Raw genomic sequence first — 7,176 nt, 5'->3', positions numbered from 1 at the left:
AAAACTAAGGGTGGACAACCCTTGATGACTTATGACACCTTCGCGCTCCGTGACCACAAAATGTGGAGTCTTTGCAATTTTATTACAACATTTGGCTAAAACAGGGGCTTTTAGCCCCAAAACTGTCCTTGGGGGATCTCGCTCCCAACAAGACTCCTCGACCCCAAGGAGAAGAAGACATTGAACAAGAAGTAGTTGCAACCTTAGCTATATTGGGAACTCTTGTCAAGCCCAAGAGGAAGAAATCAAGACCAAGTCAAATGTATAGTAGAACTAGGACGAGAACTAGAATTAGATAAGGGAAGGCACAAAATCCTATAAGGGTTCCTATAATTATTGATGAGTCACCAAGAAAAAAGGAAGAAATAGGACCCAGTGAGGGAAAAATTGAGGAGGTCACTCCTCCTAAAACCAAAACCAAGTCACCCATAGCACTTATGAGTAGGCCTACCACTAGGTCTGTCATCTTCAAGAAGCCAAGGACACAATTTTCCTTTGAGGAAGAGGAAAAGAGAAGCTACAGGAGGATTGGGGTTTGCTATAGGAGAGACAAGGTTTGCTACAGGAGGGGTAGATTCTACTATAGGAAGTGTTGAGAAATTGCAACAAGAAATTCCAGATTAATTTGTCCTTGAATTAAGCTGTGAATTAAATTCGAATTCTATTCTCATAGTAACTTAAAATAGTTAAATTAAGTTTATTAGACTTACTTTACTTAGGAAATTTGATTTGGAAGTCTTTTTGAAGTCATGTATATGTTCTCCCTACTTTTTAGGAGTCTAGTGTGAGTTAGTTGTGAGTTGTAAAATAGAATACTCAATTTCATGAGTTAATTCAATTAAATTAGTTCTCAAACTGATTGAGAAAACTAATAGTGAGTTAATTGTCAGTGGTGACACTAATGGACTCCACCAGTGCTACTCTAGTTAACTGAATATTTACTCATCAGAAACTCATGCATGTCAATTCTGAGAAAGACCCAATTAATACTAGAGTGCAGGGACAATGTACTATTTGTTTTATATTTTTCTAAGTTGCACTGATAATGCAATCAATTAGGAACTGATCCTTGAGGGATTGCACTATTTTTAGAGGCTTTATTTCCCTTTAAATACAAACTATTCTTCATGTGAATTACACATTGGAATAGAGACTTGGAGAGCTTGTGAAGAGGCCAAGATTTTGCCTTGAGCTTGCTTATGATTTGGAGACTAAATTTTCTGAGTCGTAGGATTGTTCTAGAGATAACAAGCATTGTAATTTCATCTTGATTTTCTGGATTAATACAAAATAGATAATGGGGTTTTGAGTTGTGGATTTCCCTAGATATTTATTATGTTATGTGCCTTTGATTCTCTTCCTCTATTGATTATTGTTTTCTCAATGTTTATGGGCTTCCACTGTAAAGAGTAGAAGTAGATTCTTGTAGCTTTCTTTAGTACATTGCATTAGGTTGTGAATCTACATGATTTTTTATAGGCAGGACATGGGAAGACATAGGAGCACAAGAAATACTCACAAGGGGAAGTCACCACCTCAAGGACTTTTGGAAAATACTTACAAGAGCTACAATAACCTATCCCATAACCTAGCTTGAGGTCCTACAATAAATTCATTGAAGGAGGAAGAATTGTCACTGAAAAGTTTGCAATCCCACTCCTTTATAAGCTAGAGATAGAGAGAGGTAGAACCAACAGGTAGATGCAGCTTGCTAAATATAAGAGGGTAGAGGATGTAGGTCTCATGGAATAAAATGTCATTGAAATGAGAAAAGAGTTAAGTGAGTTGAGAATGAGAGAGTCCGTGATGAAGGAGAAACTACAGGCATAAAACATGAGGTTGATAGAGAGGCTACAAGAGAAAGAAACATAACTTGCCACCATGGAAAGTCTCTCCATGGAAGCACTACAATTCAGATAGCCATCAAAGTCTTATGCCCTCTTTGTCAAAGAATAATGGCTATAGTTCCAAATCAAAACTTTGGCACAATATGGATCTCTACCCGTTCAAGACTACAATTGCTTCATTGAATTTTGAAGCCAAACTAACATGGAAGATAGAGAAAAATTAGCTGAATTTTAAATGCACAACCTCAATTTGAAAAATATGAATTTTTGGGATACCAATTCAAGTTTGGAAGATATGCAACTGATGTCTTTAGCATCCTCGATGACTCTTGAGGAAACAAGAGTTGAGGAAGTGAAAAGGGTAATGGGAAAGGAGTAAAAGGAACCATTGTATATGAGGGAAAATCTAGTGAGCCCAAAGGCTATCATTAGCAATCATGGTCTCATCTCCAATGATGTCACTTTAGCACCCAAATACAATGCTACCCAGGAGCAAGCCATTCTACACTTTGAAGACACATTCATGGTTTTGGGAACATAAATTCTACAAGATTTCCAGAGGAGATGGCATGCCTTACCCCACAATCTACATATCATGGAATATCATTCTCCTTAAAGGCTAAGCAATGCACTAGAGCTTACACCAACATACAAGAGGATCATGCAAAGGATGAAAATTAGGTGGGTAGGACTCAAGACCACTCCACCCTTGCTGCTAGGCTTACAAGAAGGAAGATATGAAGCATGAGAGTAGAAGGAGATTACAGAGATAGAGAGGAATGCAGTTTTTTACCCACAAGATGGCACACCATCTGAGGACCCTTGGGATGTTAGGGAGGCCACTATGGCCATGAAATAGATGCACATGTATGATTGAGTTTCTCATAGGATGAGAAACACCTTCAGTAGGGGGGTGATGATGAGTCCCATTAATAGGTACATTTTGAAGATCGATATGCCATCCTCCAGCCTTAAAACTATCCTTCTCTTCCATTAAATCACATTTTTTGTTTTATTACGCTTAGTAAGAGGAGGAAAAGGTGTTTGTCATAGTATGTGGCCTAATGTGGTTTAATTGTAGGAAAATGAATTAGCTTTTAGGCTATTACTATGCCTGAGCTTAATGGAGATAACTAGGAGAGAATCTAGGGGGTTTTTCCACCTCCTTAACTCCCTAAACACAAATTGGCATCACCATATCCTGTCTCACGAGTTTGAGTTCACTGCAAGACAAGTGACTCCTAGTCCAAGTGAAGATCAACATGAATAAGATCCACCATTTTCAAGATCAAGGAGGGAACCACTCCTACTTTCAAGGGAGTTTCTTTAACTCCCCTTTTGTATAATTAAACTAGAATAAGAGCTCATTAGGATTCAATTTTTTATTTTTATTTATTTATTTTTTGTTTTATTTTATTTATTTATTTATTCAAATAGGTGTAGCTATTGAGCTTCAAAATTGACATTGTTATTTTCAACTTTTATGTGATATATTAGACCTGCACTTTTTGATAATGAGAAGTCAGATTTAAGTTGCATCTGAGTTAGTTTCAAAGGGCTGAGACCCTTGGGTTTGGGCCTAACCCAGAGGGATTGGTACCTCTTCTTTTACTTATGTTTCTTCTCGATTCCAAGAAATTCATAGTTTCTTGCATTTCAGTAGAGATTAACCTATAAAATCTTGTGGTTGCGGCCTCTACATCACCTCTCTTTTGGGAGAAAGAGGGGAAGGATTAACAACCACAACCCAAAAAGTTTGTAATTTCTCGGAAATATATTAGTGTTAATTGTCCTATTTTACATTTGATTTTTGTAGCTCATAAGTCATTTTAGTGATGAGATCAATGGCATTGCATGAATTAGATTCTATTTAAATTCAACTCATATTTTCCATCATAAGTTATTTCATTTTGTTAATTATAAATGGATGCATGCATGTGATTGATTGCAGGGCTAGTTGATCTGCAGGGAAGGGCACCTTCACCACTTCCATCCTAAGCTCCTCCATATTTTCCTTCCACTTATAAACTCTTCCCAAAAACCTTGTTTTATAAGCCATTCTTCCTAGGACACTGAGAACACTCATCCTAGTGTAAGACAAGTCTTCGAGAGGTCCTAATCTTGGATAGGGGCTCAAACCAACCTCCCTCCATTCTCTTGAACTCCCATCCACCTCTCCATACCCTCAAGACAAGGTTTTCACCTTCAAAAACCACTCAGATTCCCTCTTGTATCATTACAAGCATGCATGTAGCATTACATGCCTCTTGTAGAAATCACCTGTAGCAACATTTTCCTTCATCAGTTTTGATCCCCACTGCAAATTTTACTTAGAACAGATGCATAATGACCCCCAACTATGATTTTATGATCAAGGAAATCTCCTAGGCCACTCCAACCCTTCCTTTTCTTCACTGCAAAAAGATAACAGAGTTAGTTTCTTTATCACGCAAGTAAGTTTCTTTATCATGCAAGTAGGTTACTGATTTATGAGAAAGTATGAACTAGGTAGATAGTACATGTAATTATAATTGGTAGTTTGATGAATTATGCAAGATAAATTATCTTCCTTTCTATAGGTGGATGACGTAATTTGATGAATTCTTCAAGATAACATAGGTTTCTTTCTACAAGTAGATTAGCTTTTGTCATTTCATGAATTTATTAGTTATCATTTACAAGATGAGTCAATGTAATTTATATTTCTATAGCTAGAAGAAATTTCCAAATGTACCTTTATTAATATGATTTCATTCTAATTCAGTAGGAGGAAGAGTCTCTTAGCACGTTTTGATATAGTGTCATAACTGAGGGTGGCATGAGTGGAATCCTATATACTGTGCATATAACACTATCACCTCAAAGTTCGTATGAACCTCGGGTTGATAATTTGAGTTTAGGAACCCTTGGGAGTTGTAACATTCTTGGTGCAATATTAGGGCTCACCCCCACCTACGATCAATTTTGGCCTCCTAACCTTGTTCTAGATTGATGAATTTACTAAGCTTATTCCCAATAGCATTTGAAACATATTCATTCTAGAATGGTAGGGGCAAGCACAATAGAATATCCCATAATTTAATAAAATCCATTAGTTCTCAATTGGAGTTGAAATCGACATACAAATTCTGTAAGGATATGCTAACGCTACTCGAGTTCCAATTGATACCCTGAATGTATGACCTATCATCCTATATTCAAAAAAAAAATGCTATTTGGTCCCTTAAGAGGATGTGGTAGAAGGGAACATTTCCTATAAGGGGATACCCTACGTTTTATGACAAACTCCCCAAAATATAAGGCCTAATAGTCTTAATGCTGAAACATCCAACTAGATTTATTTTCTCTAATACTCCATGATCTCTAAAATTCCAATATCCTTTCCAACTGCTAAACTGATAGATCCTTTCTTATGCCAAATACACCACTTCTTCCCCATTTTCAAGGCTCTTACATCCTATTGAGAAGATATATCTGTAGAGGCATCATGAGCTAGATTCACTATGGAGGAGTTACATTGTACTAGAGTACAAGTGATTCGAGAAATCCAAATTGTTAATTTTCTGCTATTATATGTTGTTACAATCACTTTACCCCAATTATTTTCTTTAATTAGAAACATTTCAACACATTTTATTCTTCAAGTTATCAAGAGAAATTGTAGATAGGATAGTAAATGCAGTATACAATAGAAGAAACTCAAGAGCAATAAAAGACACAAGGATTTGGTCAAAGGCTAGGGAAAAACCCCACAAGGGGGAAACCCTTTCAAATTCTTCTTCTTATTAGATTGACATAAAATGTTCACCAAAGAGAGTATAATATTCCAATTCACCAATCACAATATTATCCAACAAAACTAACCAAACAATATCCAAGAGATGAACCTAATAAACAAATCTACTTCAAATCAGGGTTTCCAAGCCTGTGGTCAGCGGTCAAAATTTGTGGTTAAATGTCAGCAATAACATAAGTCAAAATTGCATGGAGCTAGTGGCAATGCATGCAGCTAAAGTTATCCAGTTTTAGGGAGAGCCCTATCCTGTGATTAGCTACAACCAAGAATTCCATGTTCCAAACCTGTGGCTACAAATCAAAATCCCTTCTTCACATGTGCGCGCTCGAAACCTGCAATTTCAGAGATGTACAAACTAATTTCATGAACCAAGCTCAAATATGTGTGAGAAAAAAAAAGAAGAGAAGGAGATTATTTTTTATGATTTCAAAATGAGGGTCATTTGACTTGTATTTATATGCTTCCCAGGGTGTCCAATTTCTCTTTAATGGTGACCTAAACGTTTGTGCACATGTGGGTTTCCATATTAAAAATATATTTTTCATTAACCAAATTTAATTCTTCCAAGGGCTATGAGGGGTATTTCTTGATGAGGAAGACTATCCAAAGGAGAGAATTTTCCCTGAACTTCCAAATTAACACTCCCTCTCATCTAGGGAGAAATTACTCACTGTAACATGCGTCCCATCTCAAACATCAAATCAAATTTCATCTCTTCTCGTCTATTCTCATTTCTTGAACACTCTCGAATCTAAAATAAGAATAATTTGACATAGGACGGTAGCTCAAGCTACCGCACTCTATCCAATAATCATCATGGGGGGGTTCCAACTCAAATCGCATCATAGGGGAGCCCAAATCAATCCAATGTCTAAGGAAAATAAGAAGGATAAACTTATCATGAGGTAAGGATCACAACTATCTTATCATCTATTAATCTTCCCATTAACACCATAAATATTCAAGTGGTAGAACACCTACAACCACTACCTTGGGAGGAGATACACACTTACCCTAAAACGCAAGGATCAGACACAACCTAAGGAACTTGGGTGAGATACACACTTACCCTACAAGGTAAGGATCAGACACACCCAATTCATCTTCTCAACCCATTGGTAAAATGGGAAGCGACAATCCCAACAAGCCCAACTTGTGGGAACGATGCATAGTAGGGTATAATCGGTAGGGGGAGATACACACTTACCATGAGGGAAGGACCTAGAATGTGCTGAGATGATAATAGGGGAGATACACACTTACCATGAGGTATGGACAAGACATACCTATTATCTATGAGTTCCCTCAACCCTAGGAGCTTTTCGACTCAATTCCTCTCCCTGGGAGCTCAGATAGGGGGGAAGAGCATAGCTTAGTGTCCTGAATTAGTTGGGACACTTACCTAGGAGGGTCACATCCATCAGTCCAAGCTACTCTTTGAAGACCAAGGACTTCACTTTTAGAAAAGCCTTGGTGAGTATGTCTACAATCTGATCACCAGTCGAAATATGATGGAGTCTCACAACTCCTCTC

This window comes from Pinus tabuliformis, chromosome 6, assembly GCF_031772625.1.
Source record: "Pinus tabuliformis cultivar Carrire ecotype Pingquan chromosome 6, CPIR1, whole genome shotgun sequence".
Lineage (NCBI taxonomy): Eukaryota > Viridiplantae > Streptophyta > Pinopsida > Pinales > Pinaceae > Pinus > Pinus tabuliformis.
The sequence above is the reverse complement of the archived record's forward strand: the minus strand, read 5'-3'. Positions refer to the sequence as shown.